The 19,196-nt window shown below is 31.7% G+C and overlaps 1 protein-coding gene and 1 long non-coding RNA gene across 3 annotated transcripts in view; one reads left to right on the top strand and one right to left on the bottom strand.

Moving 5' to 3' along the window:
- LOC116852173 overlaps positions 1-19,196 on the bottom strand; it is a 292,000-nt gene that overhangs the window by 73,446 nt on the left and 199,358 nt on the right. The gene's annotated exons all lie outside the window — the stretch shown is intronic.
- LOC116852177 overlaps positions 1-19,196 on the top strand; it is a 111,304-nt gene that overhangs the window by 50,612 nt on the left and 41,496 nt on the right. The window contains exon 2 of the long non-coding RNA XR_004379712.1: positions 15,066-15,164. This is a non-coding gene — a long non-coding RNA (uncharacterized LOC116852177). The remainder of the gene's footprint in view (positions 1-15,065; positions 15,165-19,196) is intronic.

Genomic DNA, 19,196 nt, shown 5'->3' on the forward strand with positions numbered 1-19,196 from the left:
TATACGGAAGAAAAATTGATATTAATGACTACTAATGTTAAATGATATTAGTGATGATTGCGTACTGAAATAATTGTAGTCGGGGAAAACATTTTGGTAAGAGTTCTGTATCCAACCCTCGTCCGATTTCAGTGAAATTTTACGTACACGTAGCATTTATTAAATGCAATCGAATGATTATTAAATGCGAATGTGCGAAAAGATTTTATTTTCGAGAAATTCAATTTTAATTAATCGACGAGAAACTTTGTTTGGTAAAATTATAGTTTAAGGGAGTCAGCTTTAATCGCTTTGATCTTGACAAATGTTATAGAGGTCAACTTTCTGAATAACCTTGAAAAATTTTTAGCTGTCGCTCGTTGTTCGTTAAAAAGTTATTAACAAAAGTTACATTTGCATAAAATGAATGTAATTTTTGGACGTATATACAAGAACATCGAGTTTGTAGAGTTTATAGAAGATGCTTGTCCCTAGCCGTGTGACTGAGGGGCTATGCCCCCCAAATCACCTGTGATGGGACAGGGGAGAGGAGACGCAGTCTTATTCAACAAAGTTTCTCGTTGAATAATTAAAATTGAATTTCTCGAAAATGAGACGTTTCTGCACATTCGTATTTATGCATTCGACTGCATTTAATAAATACTACGTGTATATAAAATTTCATTAGACGAGGGTCGGATACGAGACTTCAGCCAACATTTCTGTAATAAATACTATTATAGTGTTATTAACAATAACCATATATGTATATTATTGTTATTTGTTAAAGCAATGAAAAAATATAGATGACATCGTAAATGACTATAATTTGAGATTAACTATTTTTTTCTATCAATGTATCTATTGCACGTGATATGGTATGTGTGATAGAGTATTACTGTGTTAACTGCACCAAATATATGACAAAAATGGATCTTAACGATTTAAACTTTAACATCATGCTTTTTTTACAAGTACGCATAAGTCACACATATATGTCACGTACAATCGAATGAATATTACTATGCGATTAATATTAACAGATTAATATTAACAGAGTTGTCACGGGTCGACAAATAAAAAGAGAATGAAAATTAACATAAATGATTTTTCGTTATAATCTGAAAGATAAATCATTCGCCTATATCTATTAGTTTGCTTTACTCGACCTCATTTAATTTTTTCTCCATTAATTCATGAAAATATGCCGAATAATATCACGAGATAACTCGAGTCGTAATACAAACATAATACATATCATTTCTTATTATTTTTTAGGTAATAGTATAAAATAAGCTTAATTTGATTATGTAAACATAAAATGAAAAAGTGTCAATCTTATACATTAGTGACATTAGTCTGTTTTGAGCATTAGTACGTCATGACGTGTAGTAGCGAATCTATTAAATTCTGTTATTTGAATGTTATAAGTTTGTGACGTCTGCCTAATCAGCTCCCCAATTTAATCTGAAATTAACAGCAAAATTATATAATTTTGCTATATTTATGCGCTCTTCGAGAATACAAAAATTTTACACTTTATCCATTAGATTAGAAAAAAACTTTTTGTAGAAGGGCCAAGTGGACGACAAGTCAGCTACTACACTGAGAAAAATTTCTAGTAATAATTATCCAGCCTGTGTTAGTTACTAAATTATTTAATGAAATAGTGTCAACTAAATATAGAAGTGAATATGACCAAATCATTTGGTAACTATGAACCAAGAATCATGGTAATTGTTACCAAGGCTTGGTGACTATTACCAACTATCATTAAATAATGTGGTAAATAAAATAACCATATTGTTTAGTAATATTTACCACTATTATATGATTACTATTACCTTAACTGCTTGATTCTAATTACGCAAAGCATGGTAATAATTACCAAAATTGTCATATTAAAAATATCGTAATAATACTTGATTCCAACTATGACGATAGAATGAGGAGGACATACTAGGGTCGCGACGGTCGGGATCTGCGTCTTCTTTTCGTTCCGGTGAAGGAAAAATGTCGAAAGAGCGGTTTGCTAGGTCGGGAATCGAACCTGGATCTTTCAGTTGTCGAGCAATTGCTTTAACCACTAAACTAACTGATGCTTCATGCTCACGACACTTTCCTTTCCCAAGATAACATTCAGAGATGCCGTTCAAGTTAGTAATTATTACCTTATTTAGTATTAACTATCACTAATGTATTTAATACTATTTATCAAATTAATTCATTGATTTGATTATATCAAAAATTTATGTTACTATTGTAATCATTACCACATATTTGATAATATTTATCATATTGATTACTATTTACCATAAACGCACAAACTAAATGAATTTGATAAATATTACCAGACTTTTTTTTCAGTGTACGCGTCATATATTTGTGACATACTAATGCTCAAGAAATACTAATATCATTAATGTAAATATGATAGCGATAATTTTTCATTTTATGTTTATATAATCAAATTAAGTTTGTATTATATTATTACGTTAAAAATAAAAATGAGAAACATAGTTTGTTATCACGCGACACACAGATGATCTAACGATTCTCATGAGAGACTAATATCACTAATATATAATAGTGAGAATTTTTGATTCCATATCTACATAATCTAACTAACACTTACATGATTACATTAAAAAAGTGAAAAATGGCCTGCACAAATATATATCATATAGTAACATGATATACGTGTGACATATCGATTTTCACGAGAGATTTACGTCATCAATGTGGCAGCAATAATTTTTCATTATATGTTTACATAATTTAATTAAGCCTATTTTATATTACTTATAAGAGGATTACATAAAAAAAAAGCTAAAAACATAGTTTGCTATTACACGCCATTTATATATGAAAGTAGTAACACTACATCCACGACACCATTTTGCCTCATGAGTGTAAATAGTTATTTCTGACCGCTTTCAATTTTTTTCAATTAAATATTACGTTTGTTTCTTATATGTATTCCCTGATCATATATTCTCTGTACTCCCTGATATTCATTAAAATCCATAAAACATAAAACATTTATATTTCTATCCTATTTTACATTTTTAACAAAAATAAATCTTTTTGTATTGATGTTGATATACTATCCTATTTGCAGGATACTATCCTAAAATAGAATTACTATATAGAATAGGATTACTATCCTATTTCTGGGAGGCACTTCAGAGATATCAAAGTTATCTTCAATTTTGTTAAGTGGAATCGATATGTTTTGTTTCCATCATATGATATAAGGGCTCAAAACAAGTTCAAAACATATAACACAAGATCATTGAATAAGATCAAAAATAAAAAAGCGATAAAAAAAAGTACGGACACAACGTGCACGATTGACTAATTTTCATCTTATTTTTATTTTATTTTATTTCATTATTATTTTCTCCTAAAAATTTGTTAAGATGAGAAATGCTAAGATGTCTTTCAACAGTATTTATTTTCCATTGAAATGATACCAATTGATTTCAATGAAGGTAGATACTTCAAGGAAAGAAAACAAACACTTAGAAGAACATCTTCATACGTTCACAGGATATCATAAACATGAACAGATTAGTATCGATATAGCAATTCATCGTGCAAGATGTATCCATTTGAAGAACAAGTTGATATGATCCTCATTTATGGAGAATGTCAACAAAATTCTGTTTGTTTTCTTTCCTTGAAGTATCTTCACGGAGATAGTATGATTTTAATGGAAAATAAATTCTATTGAAAGACATCTTGCAAGTTTCAAGACAAACTAATAATAAAATAAAATAAAAATAAAATAAAAATCAGTTAATTGTGCACGTTGTATCCGTATTTTTTTTTTATCACTTTTTTACTTTTAATCTTGTTCAATGATCTTGTGTTATATGTTTTGAATTTGTTTTGAGTCCTTTTATCATATGATGGAAACAAAACATATCGATTCCATTTAAAAAAATTAAGATGACCTTGATATCTATGAAGTGCCTCCACCTGGACAAAAGTCATTATCGCCATATTATAGCCCTTTTTGTACTATGCTATTTGGTTACACAAATTTTCCTTTGGATTATATGGATTAAAAAATATTTAATAGTAATAGTTATTGGCCCTGTATATTATCTCTGGTATGGTACGAGTTAGATACTATGTATATCAGATGGGACCAAGGAATACTTTATTATAAGCTATTACATCGGGGCAAATAATCATAGAAGATCGCTTTAATCAACGATTATGGCATCTGAATAAAGATATGAAGGATATGAAGGAACGCCCTCAAGTAGCCGCGAATCGACATAAAGCCATCTTGCTTCACGATAACGTCAGATCACATGTTGCGAAAGAGACGTTTGATTTTGGCAAATCCTGCCGCACAAAATTTCAAACAAATTTTTTGCTCAATATTTTTCGACATCGCTGCGATATTTTTAAAAATCGCTGCGCACAAAAATCTTTACTGACATAAACAACTGCCACTCTCAAACGGTGTATATATTCTCCAAAAATTGTCCTATTTCATTTTCATTTATTCAGATCGATGCAATATGGTCTATCTGATACATAGTTATGAAATGTTGAAGAAGTGCAGAAATCGAGAAACGTCAGTCTACTGAAACTACGATTCGTCGAATTATGGTGGAAACGTTCTATCATAAATTTATATGTTATTTTTATGACAATACGAATGTCCCCTAATCGACCAATGAGTTCGATAGCAATGCATTAATTAACAATTATTCGTACGATACATGGCACTTGCGACTATGTTATCGAAGTCTCGTGAGTTCACAGCTAACTATTTCAGCAAAGTATTACTGTGATCAAAAAATATCCAAACTTTATTTTTTAAAAATAAAGGGAAAAGCTGTAAATAAAATCCGTTTGCTTTCTTAAGTTGGTACACATATCCTTCACATTTGGTGAAAAGATCATAACGTTCCTTCAAGCCGTTTGAGAGTGGTAGTTGTTTATGTCAGTGATGATTTTTGTGCGCGGCGATTTTTACGATGTCGAAAAATATGAAACAAAGAATTTCTTTGAAATTTGGTGTTGCGAACAAAATTTTGTTATTGCAAAAAGCTTATGGCGATGATTGTTTATCGAAAGTAAGTACGTTTGAGTGGTTTAAGAAGTTTCAAGAATCTGTTGAAGACGACCCACATTCTGGAAGACCATCAACGTCAACGGATCACACTCACGTTGAGAAAGTGAAAGAATTGGTGCTCGAAAATCATTGATTGATTGTGCGAGAGATAGTAGATGAAGTTGGAATATCATTTAGATCATGCCAGCACATTTTGTCCAGTGTACTGGACATGAAACGGGTCGCATTGCGCTTGATTCCGAAAAACCTGAATTTTCTCCAAAAAGAGAATTGAGTGTTAGTGTCGTCTGAGATGATTTCTACGGTATCCAGAAACAGCACATACATGAAACGGATCATAACTGATTATTGTAACATTTTGAATGCGTTTGTGAACGAAATTTTGTTCGTAACACAAAATTTTAAACAAATTCTTTGCTCCATATTTTTCGACATCGTAAAAATCGTCGCGCACAAAAATCTTACATAAACAATTGCTACTTTCGAACAGCTTGAAGGAACGCCATGATTTTTTCACAAAATGTGAAGGATATGTGTACCAACTTAAGAAAGAAAATGGATTTGATTTACAGTTTTCCCGCGATTTTTTAAAAATAAAGTTCGGATACTTTTGATCACAGTAGTATAATTTGCATGGCGATATCCTCGTTTGTTTCCACGATAATTGAGACAACGGAATGTCCACTACCTCCATTACGGTGCATTGTACATTAACGCAAATCTCTTGATACCTGATGCGATGTCGTCGCTGGCTGCAGTAGAAGTACTGGTGACAGATCATCGGATCGTGGTTCATTCTCGTCACATATCACGCTGTCGCGATGTCAACGACTGTCGATCTTCGCGTGACGTGCTTGAACAGTTCTGCGCAACCAATCTTATTATCGTTATTTCTATTGTTTTTTTCGTTTTCTTTTTGACACATCGCTTATAAAGCACAACGATGTGCGATCTTTTCGAGCTAGATCGTCGTCGTCCTTCCTATGCTGTCTCGGAAATCGCGCACTGTATAATCGTATATCCTTGTATATCCTTAATCTTCAAGCTATCTTAATTCCCAATAACGAGTCCAGCTTCAAGAATTATACAGTTCGTCAATTAATTTTCCATCTAGACAATGAGCTCCCTTCTTTTCTCCTTCTCGGACTATTCTTTAATGAAAACGAACAAAAATATTTTTATATAAAAATTACTTAATTAATTTTGCATTCCTTTATGCCGATTATATATAATGTCTTGTTTTTCTTTTCTCACGAAATATTTTCAAATTAACTGATGCCGAATAATAAATTTATTCATGAAATAGCAATTCAATCGCTCTTTTTCGGATATTTTCCAAAATACAGACAGAATTCGCCTCTTTCTTTTTCTTTCTCGCAAAGTTTTCTCTCGTCTTTTATTACTTTCCCATCGTCATCGTTATTAATAAAGTAATAGTTCGAGGAAAACCGCGCGAAATGCACGCTGGCTCCGTCTGTAGTTTCACGATGTTGGCTATAACAAACAGCGAAACAATCGAATTCCGAAACGGTCAATTTCCTTTTAGCTTCTTCTTTTCTCTTCTAATCTTACCCTCTTGCCGAGTGTCCTAAGTATGAAGTCACGCGCAGCTCTTTATTTCGCTTACGCACCTTATTCTTCTTTTTCTTCTTTTTTTCCCTTTTGATACACAATCGCACGTTGTACGTTATTTTTCATATCATATTTTGCTGCGATGAACAATGCCAAGATTACTCAACTATCGTTTAGCAATTTGTTTGCTTTCAACAATAGTCTTCAATTGTGATCCTAGACGAAAACTGTGCAGTATGCGCGTAAAATAATCGTCCAAGCTCTCGAAACATAAAATCTTGTTCTTTTGTTTCGCAAATCTTTATGAAATGTTAGAGATCATTGTTTAGCATTCTCCGAAATCTATTTAATTTTAACCGGTTTTTCAGTGTTGCGTTTCAAGTGAAAGGATTTCACAATTTTTTCAGAAACGCGAATTCCTTTTTCGTATACAGAGTTTATAGAATAATCTGCGTCGGAATAAGAAACTAAGATCGACAGCAAGTAAATCCGAGAAAATAATTGTAAAATTGATTAATAGTATAGTAAGGTACTCTTTTTGTCAATTGCACAGAAATCTTCAGTGACATAAACAACTGCCACTCTCAAACGGCTTGAAGGAACGCCGTGATTTTTTCATCAAATGTGAATGATATGTGAACCAACTTAAGAAAGAAAACGGATTTGATTTACAGTTTTCCCGCGATTTTTAAAAAATAAAGTTCGGATACTTTTTGATCACAGTAGTATATTTGCACGGCGATATTCCTTCTTTGTTTCCACGATAATTGAGACAACGGAATGTCCTTTACTTCCATTATGGTGCATTGTACATTAACGCAAATCTCTTGATATTTGATGCGATGTCGTCGCTGGCTGCAGTAGAAGAAATCTCGGAAAATCGTTGAGATCTTTCGTCCAAAATTATTCGATCTCGAAATTCATTTTGTGAATGAGTATCTTCATCGTCAAAGACAGTAATCACGAGACGATCATTTGTTTTCCAATACCTTCGATCTATCTATTTGCTCCCTCGTTTTTCGCACTTCCTTTGTTCCTATGTTCATGCACTAATCAGATTGATTTACGCTGTGCGCACACTTACGACGCACTTATAACTGCTTAGAAAAGTTTTACCGCTTGATCTTTCGGTTTCATCGTCGCTACTTATTTCACTCGCGGCGCAAACTTCAGTCGCGAATCGATACGGGTACGTACTATAGACACCGCAATGCGGTCACGTTAGACTCGTCGGAATCGTACAATTTCTTTACAACCCAGAGAACATAACGTAGAGAAACGTCGTCTCGACGATATAAATCTGCTTGATGTTCACGAGTTCTTCTTTTTTTCTGAAAAAAAAAAAACCGGCGAATATCGTGAGTTGAGTGAGTAGTCACCTTTGTCATCGGCGTACGAAATTCGCGTCAGTGTACATTTAAGGCTGTGAGCTTTGGAGAACCTTTTTACAAAAGTGGCCTTTTATTTCAAGAGAAATCTCACCAGTCAATGTAATAAATCTGTTTACAAATTGACCAACTATCTTTAATGCGGAGTATTTCTTGAATCACATACTCGTGCTACATTAGGAGATATTTTTTATATATTGACGCATTTCTCCTTTTTTAACCATTACTAAGTTCTTCTTGATTAACTTTCCAGTCAAAGACTAAGCTCAAAGTTAGCCACTTCGTTGGGTCATACATACAAAATATATAGGTGTTTGCGTGATTTCTTTTCCCTTGTAATTTCTATTTGGGCGTAAAGTCTCGAATACGAGCACGTTCTCGATTAGTGTTCCCCCGTGTCGACGACGAATCCTCAACTAGAACTCATATGCGACGGCGTTATTGTGGATTATAATTATCGATAATGCATTATCATTTAATTCGTCGTCGGTGCTTGTACTCGGCATTTCTATCGCAACGTAATATCGAAGGGAGCTATACGCACATTGTCCATTGTATGAGTGAAGTCGTATTTTTTTCTCCATCCTTGTATCGCTTTGAAATCATGGCAAGATTCGGCATCGCGATTCATTCTTATCTTCTCACATCGTGAGCAATAAAAGAAAACTAATTACACCGGAGATAAGATGTTACGATATTGATCGTTAACGTTCGTCAAAAACAATCCAAGTGTTTTACCATCATTGGAACCAATGATGCCCGCCGACGATAGTTATAACCATGAGATACCCGCTCGCTGTGTCTATTTCCGGAAGTCAGTAGTACAACACGGCGAATAAACCGCGTCAAGTCGACGACGCGGTCCGGAAGCGATTCGCCGCGAACGCTCGCGAAGACGTCGCGATGACTTGTCGGCGCAGCACACCAGGACGGACTGTCAATGACTAACACAAGCACGGTTCCACTTTACTGCGTTTTCCACAACGATGGGACTTGCGACCGCCACGTTTATATGCAGTAGCAATAGCAGCAGTTGTGCGCGGCGCGAAGAGCCACCTTGAAGATACACTACCGACATGGATCTTCCGTGCCGTGTCTGGCTCGGCAAAGCAACGTATGTGCACTGCCGCGACCCGACAGTGTCTACAGTCGACCGAACTCGCGCCGGATAACTGTATTCCGACTGTGTCGCGTGACGACACAGACCGGGAACATTCGCGGCCGGGCGGGCGGACGCGCACGTGCGTACACGATCGACGAGGCTCTCGTGACGGAGCAAAGAGAGAGGGGGCAATCGACCAGTGCGATTCGTGGTAGACGGATGTATTAATTGACGTGCGCGAGCATGCAGTAATTGCAAGTGCAGTTTGGTCGCTTTAATCTCTTTAGGGATCTTATTAAAATCGGAAGTACTAATTTCATTTTAGAGTGACACAAATGTGATATCAGTTAATTATCCAACGGAATTTCTTTTTTTTCTTATTGTAGAATTTTGTAATATTTATCATATTTTTTCGACAATGTTTGAATTAAAAACACAGAAAAATTCTGCGCACCTAAATAAAGGAGACCGGGAAAAAATATCGTATATTCTAAATATCGTATATTTTAGAATTTATAACTTCCCAAGCAACTAATTGTTGTAACTGATTGTAACATGATAGAGACAACTTTCTTCTGTGTATTAATGCCCGCCACGACCCTGTTAACCGTTTATTTTATTCTGTAATAATCAAAATATGAACGTACAGCAACATAGTCAACTTGCCCTGGTATCAGGTTCAGTTGCCTAGTAGTGCAGAGGGAAGAAGACCGCAATCATAGACTTCTATATAATACCTAGACTGCTAAATTGCTTAGTATAGGTTACAATGTTGTAGTTTAGTATAGATTGCGATGAAGCCGGAAAATACAAGCCGCCATCTTTGAAAGGACCTCGTGTATAAACCCTATAGTGTGAATATATGAGTATAGAATGCGGAGTCGGAATCGGTGTTATGTGAGTTGAAATCATAGTTAAGTTTTTACAAAACATTCGAATGCCAATGACATGTCCTATATTCTAAAACTATGCGCAAATTATGGAATAATATTCAAATCTTTCTGCAAGTTTGTATAGCATATTAAAAATAATGTATTATATTTTGTTAAGATAAAATTACATTGGAAATAAATAAGTGTAACAATAATTTTCTTATAATTTCTAATCACCTTTTGCTTTTCCATTTACGTCTCAATGGAGAGAATATATTTTTTCTAGTATTTGTCTCCTAAAATAATTATAATCTAAAATCTTACTGTCAGACGTACTGTATTGAAGATGTCCAGTAACTCATGGAAAAGCCGTGATATACAGCCTACACAGCAGAGATGTCCAAAATATATCACAGGGATATCCTAAAGATATATTTGGGATATGTGATATCTTCAAGATATCCCTATGATGTATTTGGGACATTCCTGCTGTATGGGAGGTAGATTAAGTCAAATTGAACAAACAATTTCTCTACTATTTTGCGAACAATCACATAAAATTTTGAGTTATTAATCGAAGATTTGTGAATGATTACGTAGGATATACTCCATATACATTAGGATATACTCACGATATACTCAGGATTCCTACTTCTGCCCTTTTCTTGTTCTTAGGATATTCTCAGAATATCGTCCATGATATTCTGAGGATATACGTGGAATATTCTCAGAACATTAGAATATCAAATATATAAAATATTCTTAACACACAAGCATGCGCAAACGCGCACTCCCATATAACTTAATGTTTGATTATTTTGTTAAAATAATAAAAAAAAAATTGGTACATTATATTTTGCGGCGTTTCGCTTATACGTGTTTCTACGTGGTTTCGAACTCGAACTGCACCGATCATCCCATTTTCTAGTCTGGGTCCTAGCCTTCGTTGCTGTTGCTCAACCTTGGTGATCAGACAACTAGTAATGATTCAAATGGTTCTGACGATACCTTCATAACTTGTGCTTATATAATATATCTTTATGTGCTTACAAAATATTGTAATGTTATATTTATTAACAGATATTGAAAACGAAAACGGTTAACATGCGATGGATATTAATATAATGTATATTGGCGAAATAGTGACGCGATTATTGCTCTTATATTTTTAACTTAACATATGTATTTGAGACTAAACGATAAGTTAGTTTGAAAAATACATGCAACAATTTATATATGAGGCATTCTTCGTCAAACCGGCCATCCCCTCTGCCCAAAATTTGTATGGATCGATTGAGGCTCAAATTTTAAGTCAACGGGGGCTCAAATTTTAAGTGATCATATATAGTGTCGCTTGCCGTCTGGCCTTTTGAGAAATTCATCATGGCGGCTCTAATATGGCGGCGGAAACTGGAAAAATCGATGAAAAAATCCGTACGTGACTTCCTACACGCCACACGATTACTCAAATCGGGTCCAAAATGATCAACCCAAGGTTCTTAAGGTCGTTGATTACGACCTTAAGACCTTAAATACACCCTTTATACATTTGCGAATCAATTGGCATCTTCTAGAGTATTATCATTAGATTCAACAATAAGCGCTCTAAGGTTAGTAGTTCTCAAAGCGATATTCAAAGCTCATCTAGAATGCCTCTTTAACCTTCACTTACTTTACTTCTTTCAAGGAAATTGGTACTCCTTGAGGAGCATTGGAATACCGTTATTAATAAAATTATTGATAACATTATTGATAAAACGGTTAAATTAACAATAAATTAATAATAAAAGTATAAACATTAAATTAACAATAAAAGTACGAAAAATATAATTTGTATTAAAATTAGATCATTTTATTAAATAATATTATTAAAAAATAATATTACTATGTTATTTACAACACATATATTTTATCTATAACATATAGATAAAATATAAGACGTTTATATCGATCGAAGAAGTGGTGTAGTGTCTAAAGCAACAGATTCATAATCCAGAGATGTCTCTCAGGGTGTTCAAGTTTGAGTTTCACCAGTGCCAGTGAGAATTTTAAATGTGATGTCATTGGAATCACACAAGTAATTTAAAATTTTCAAAGTAAGATAAGCAAACGCTGTGATATTTATGAATAGTTTTTGCTAGAAAAAAAGTAATACATATCATATATAAAAAAATTTATAAGTATACATTTGTTGTTCCTATAAGTAATTAAAAATGAATACTCTTTAAGAAGTTGCAATAACTACTTTCTTATTCGTACGGTAAGCATCAATGTTTCATTCAAATATTAATATATTTTAGCAAAATGAATGTTTTGTACATTACATAATATATTTAATCAAATAGATAATATATTTAATAAAATATATTTAATAAAATATATTTTTGTTTTATTTAAGTAAATATACTGCAACTTTATTTGCATGAATGATACGTTAAAATACTTTGGTGTTTACTTTAAAAACAAATGAATACATTGCAAATAAAAATGTTTTTAAAACAATCACGTCTTTAGTTTCAGGGCAAAAATCAACGGTTGATTCAATTATACATATAAACTAATCATTATACATATAAACTAATCAAATATACAACTAACCTATTTAATTATATATTTAATTTATTAAAATTATATTCAATCATAATAATATAATTTGCGCGATTTATATTTAAATGCAATTGCAATAATTATTATTAATATTTAATTATTTATACTATTATAATTACAATGTAAACCAATTCTCAACTCAGCAGCGTTGTTACAATCTGAGATGTATTTAATACAATATTGTTTACTATTAATTGAAATTTGTACGTAGTTCTTTCAACGTACATATTTAAAATTAAAATCAATAGTGTATGTTATTGAATAAACTAAATATACTTGTGGTAGCCCGTAATGAGACTATTTTATTGAATCAACCCCCCTTTTTTTATTCCAATAACATTTTTTTCTCAGTGTACATTAAATCAAACTGAATAAAATAATCCTCTGCTATTTTTCAAGTAAGCACGTAAATATTTCGTTTTTAATCAAAAAAGATTGTTGCATTATCGCGTATAACTGTACCTACTTGAAATATAAGCATTCCATTGCAAATGTCGCCACCATAGTTTATCTATGGCACGTTTACGAATTTTTTAATAACTTAGAATTTTACGACTTCTCGCAGAATGGTAGATGAATTTTTTGTTTAATTTAACCTAATTTATATGTACACTACGGCTCATTTGAGTTGGTGGACACCCTATTCAGGGTGTCCCATTTTAAAAGATGCAGCCTAATAATTCTTCAGCCAAGCATATTCAGTAAAAATGTTTCAGACAAAAGTTACATGATTCGATGGAGGACATAAGAAGGTACTATTGATCTTGTATGGCGTCGTCAACATCAGGTCATGGTCAACTTTGCTCTTTTAAATAGAAACATATATTTTTTTTATTACGAAATTTGATTCTACGTAAAGAAACAAACAACTTTTGAAAATATTTTTTATACGACATCTATTTTCTAAGATATTTACAGAAATATCTACAAAATTATTGGTTTCAGTAATTCTTTACTCAAATTCTATCAATTTTAAAAAATAGCAAGAGATAAAAATTTTCTATTTTTTCCTCATAGAGCTTTGAAAAATTTTTCAGAATTTTTTAATTAATTTTTTAGTACTGCATTTTCTTGCATTTTCTTGAAGTATTAAAAAGTTAATTAAAAAATTCTGAAAAATTCTCAGAGTTCTACGAGAAAAAATAAACAATTTTTATCTCTTGCTATTTTTTTGATAAAGTTGATAGAATTCGAGTAAAATTATTGAGACCAATAATTTTGTAGATATTGCTATAAATATCTTAGAAAATAGAAGTCGTATAAAAAATGTTTCTGTATTAGCAGTCTAGGTATTATATAGAAGTTTGTGTATAAAATATGTATTCTAATTAGTAGTTTTAAAGTCTCCGCGAGAAATTTCCATAGTCCTGACCATTTCATGCCGACCTTTAATTATGGGCCAACTGTATCTCGTCCGTCCATATACTCTATTTCAATCATTTTATGAATAAAAATTACATTTTTTCTAGAAACAATGTATCATATACTTGCAAAAATTTTCATTCTAGTTAGTAACACATCGCTTAATTTTATTCAGTTATGATAGAGAATGTTAATATAAAATTTCGAGAGGCTTGAAAGAATTTACTTTGCTATCATCTAATCAGTTTTTTTCTAGTTAGTTATTTCTTAACTGTAATATTATTTCAATTATAATAAAATTCAAAGAAAAGTATATTCTAATAGGATTATTTCACGATTTTGTACCCACTATTTCTCTCAAGATAAATACTAAAAAAGCACATGAGCAATATACTTTTAGCATATAGCCATATAGTCCCGATCTTTCTTATACATGTATCAATAACTTTAAAAAGATTAAATTGACGACCAAACAAGTATAAACTGTAGACTTAATGAGTTGGAAATAAAATATGGAATCAAATCTAGAAATTAAGTGATCTGCAAATAGTGAAAATCTAATTTTGGTTGATAGTTGTGGCACGCGGTTATGGCATGGCATAGTTTACGATTATCTCAAATTTTGGGTCAGGAAATCTAGAACAATATTTCTTATATTTTCTATTTATTTTTCAAAAAGATCTATAATAAACGGGCCAAAAGGAGGATGTTAAAAAAGTTTTTTGGTCCCCCCCCCTGCGAAACCTTAGTTAACTACAAAAAATTCGATTTTTTTTTAATAGTGTAATTATTTGTTCTTGGTGCAAACAATTACTTTGCATTACACATTTTTTCCATGAGTACCACCTTTGTAACAAATATGTACCATGAATAAAACACATTTATTTTCTACGTGTATACATACAAGTTTTGTATCGATTTTTCTTTAATATTATATTAATTATATAATTAATATAATATAATAATATATACACACATTATATATTGTAAACATATATATATATATATATATATATATAATAATAATAATATACAATTGTCTATGTGTTATTTTTCTGCAATTTATTATATTCTCCTACCTACAGTAACATGAAGAGACGCGGTAGCATCTTGCGCCAAGTGAAGTGAGGAACGGTGTGAGACTGGCTGCGTATAACTTACGCCGACCAACTAGTTCAGCGCAGGTAAGATTTCTCGTTCGGCTATAACGGCTAATCGGACAAATTTCTGGATAGGCTCTATCGATTCCTTGGGATCAATTTACTTAATAAATCTATCTTTATATTCGTCCTACATCCCAGGTAGAAATTTAAAAGAGAACTTGTAAAGGCTCTAGATAGTTTTTCCCCATTTCTGTCTAGGCGCCATTCAGGCAAACCCGAATAGACCCTGTACAGAGATGTAACGCTTTTGTAAGTCAAGGCCCGATTTATAAATCTGACGAGGCCCTATTCTGGCACGTCTATATAGGCCCTATCTAGACACGCCTAAGTAGAAAAAATATTCTTTTATGTATGAATATATATATATATATATATATATATATATATATATATATATATATGTACTACTTTTTTTTAAATAGAAACTATTCATAAAAGTCACAGCGCTTGCTGATTTTATTTGAAAACTTTAGATTACTTAATTCCAATGCTACATTACATTTAAAAATTCTCACTGACACTGGTGGAACTCGAACCTGGACCCTGCCTGAGGCACCTCTGGATTATGAATCTGTTGCCTTAAACACTACGCCACTTTTTCAATTCATAAACGTCTTACATTTTGTCTATATGTGTTGTGATTAACACAGTAACATAATTTTTTGATAATATGATCTAATAAAATGATATAGTGATATAATGACTTGATAAAATGATATAATTTTAATAAAAATTATATTTTTCGTACTTTTATTATTAATTTAACCCTTAGCTAATGAGGTCTACAAAATCCTGCACTTCCATTTCGTTATTTTTAAATTTTTATAGTAAAATTTTTTTTATTGTTAATTGTTATTAAATAAATAAAGTCATGAAAGACTATAAACTTTGTGTAATTATAAAGGAGTAAAAAAAGAAGAAAGTATCTACCTTACCATATAAGATTTCATTAAATTAATTAAATTTATGTATAAATATATAAATCAACGCTTATTATAAGCGATTTTTTAAATATTTTAGTGGAAAAGATTTTGATAAAACGTTTCACAAATATTTATAAGTTATTTCAATGTTATATTTCAATACAATTTCCAAGTTATCTTTCGGAAAGCTTGCTGTGTGAGATCCTATGTGAATATGCCTTATTTGGAAGATCGTATTTTTGAGAACTAAAATCATAGGTATTTTGGTTTTACTTCAAACTTATGTGAATTTTACTTCAGTATAAAACTGTAAATTAAATTTTGTAAGACTTTAAACTACTTCAGTATAAAACTGTAAACTAAATTCTGTAAAACTTTAAAGTACTTCAGTATAAAATTGTAAACTAAATTCTGTAAGACTTTAAAGTACTTCAGTATAAAACTGTAAACTAAATTCTGTAAGACTTTAAACTATTTCAAGAATTGAATAAACTAGACCCTGACTAGATTATATAAGTACATGTCTTGTTACAGATATCCACATCTATTTGTGCCTATTTTGGGCCTATTTACGAGTTTTCCTTTAGAAATCCCCTTGCTTGGCCTTATGTAGGCCTAACGATGGCAGGCCTTATTAGGGGCATCCCCAACAGCACTTATTCAGAGTCTGTTTAAGAAATTCTACTCAGAATTTGCTTTGTAGGCTCTTTCTAAGCACAATAGTGGTAAGCCTTGTTAGGGGAATCCTAATAGTGCCTTTTCAGGACTTGTTTAGGAAATTCTACTCAGAATTTGCTTTGTAGACCCTTTCTAGGCACAACAGTGGTAAGCCTATTTTAGGGCATATCTATCTAGACCCTTTACGAACTTGGAGCATGCCCCGATAAAATCCTACCCGGGATGCTTTATGAGAAGAGATATTTTACTCGAAAATCCGAAATCGTGAGATTTCACGATATTAAGAAATGTTCCAGAAAATTTCCATCTCAGCCTTTCTCCGTTAGAGGCGTCACTCAGCGGCGCAGTCAGCGAGACATGGACCACATAGTTAGGTCGTGTATACATGTTAGTATCAAGAGACACAGTAGTATCTCGCGCAAAAGCAAGAGTCGCGCAAGTGAGAGGAAGAATGTCATCCTCTCCTTCTCGCTCTCACTCGCTGACGCGACCGTCTTTCAAAATAGCAAGTAAAAGAGAGAAGAAGAGGATAATATTCTTATTACTCGGCGTTTCGAAGCAACTGAGCGCTCGCATCGTACATATAAGCCAAATATCTATAGAAGAAATATAATGGTATCTCCTGTTATATTGATACGCATGTAAAATTACCATTATTTATGAAACTTATGTCAAATTTGTATGTGTTTAATAGATATTTAATCATTTATGAAAAAGATGTAATATCCGAACAAACCTAACTTAAAAAAAAGGTAAAAAAAGACGCCAAGTTCACGCGTTTGCCTGCACGAATGGAATTATGCAAAAATTTATATTTCTATAAAAAATATTTTATTCGTTAAATAACATTTAAAAATATTAATAAAAAAAATATTATTTAAACTTTTTTTTTTTACAAAAAACAATATCAGGTAGTTAGGCCAAGTGAAAATAATTCACGTGTTTCCTTACATGAATAGAATTATATAAAAGCAAATATGTTCATATATGAAATATTTCACATACATATTTTCAGAGAACATAAATTTAAAGACGCGTTAAAACATAATATTATTTAAATTTCTATTTTCTACAAAAGGGATGTTAAAAGATAATTAGATGAAACGAAAATACTATTGCGTATATCACAGCTTTGTGTATATTCACACCACATGTGGTAACTATTGACTTCTTTTTATTGGTAACCATGTAAAAATAAAAGTTAAGAGTCATACAAAAAACACTTGGCGTGCCCGTGTCGTAATAAGGCGCATTGAATTTTACAAATTGATATACAAAATACTATTTGATATACAAAATATATTTTAATTATACTGGGCAACACACATTTTGGTGCCGCCACTTTGATAGCTGATTCTAAAGGATTTTGGATCGCTGAAAATGAATCTGTACTCTGTTTTTACCCATCAGCTCTTGTTTTTCAAATAATTTTGGTTTTTATTTTAATATTTTGTGATTTTTTATTTCTTAACCAAAAAATGATATCGGGGTTTGTAATACATTTTACTCAGAAAATATCCCACAATACTGGAATTATTTTTGATAACAAAAAAAATTATACAAACCATAAAGCAAAAACTATAATAATATCGTCAGAAAACGGAAAAAAACGGTAAAATTTAGAATAAAAAAGTCAATGTGCTCAGTAAAAAAAAAAATCGAAAAAAATATTGCGGCCCATGAATCTGTAGCTTAACTATTCTAGATTAAAGATTTCTTGTGGATCCAATTAATGATCATGTGTTAGAAAGTTATTGAATTTAAATGTAAGGTACATGCCATTGTGCACGGATCTTTCTACGTCAACTGGGCCGCTTCTATCGTCGAAAATAATTAAGAGTAAAATTAATAGACCAGCTCATAAAATTAAAATAAAAATAAATACTTTTGAAGGTTATGTGTCCTACTTCAAAATTCAAAATGGCAGATCCAATATGGCGGATGCAAAAACTAATATGTAGTCAAATATTCGTAAAAAGTGGTTATATGAGATAGCTGATGTCACTAAATTGAAATATATGAGATAAAAAAAATATAAAAATATAAAATATGAAAATATAAAAAATATAAAAAATATAAAAAATATACTTTCTAAATCCGAACCAGTGAAAAGTCACTGATATCAGCGCGAAGTATGCCACTAATTCGTTCAGTAGCATACTTCGCACTGATATCAGTGACTTTTTACTGATTCGGATTTAGAGAGTATATTTTTTTATATTTTTTATATTTTTATATTAATATATATATATTTATATATTTTATATTTTTATATTTTTTTTATCTCATATATTTCAATTTAGTGACATCAGCTATCTCATATAACCACTTTTTACGAATATTTGACTACATATTAGTTTTTGCATCCGCCATATTGGATCTGCCATTTTGAATTTTGAAGTAGGACACATAACCTTCAAAAGTATTTATTTTTATTTTAATTTTATGAGCT

This window comes from Odontomachus brunneus, unplaced genomic scaffold (assembly GCF_010583005.1).
Source record: "Odontomachus brunneus isolate Ranch 3 - 2012 unplaced genomic scaffold, Obru_v1 Obru_scaffold_204, whole genome shotgun sequence".
NCBI lineage: Eukaryota > Metazoa > Arthropoda > Insecta > Hymenoptera > Formicidae > Odontomachus > Odontomachus brunneus.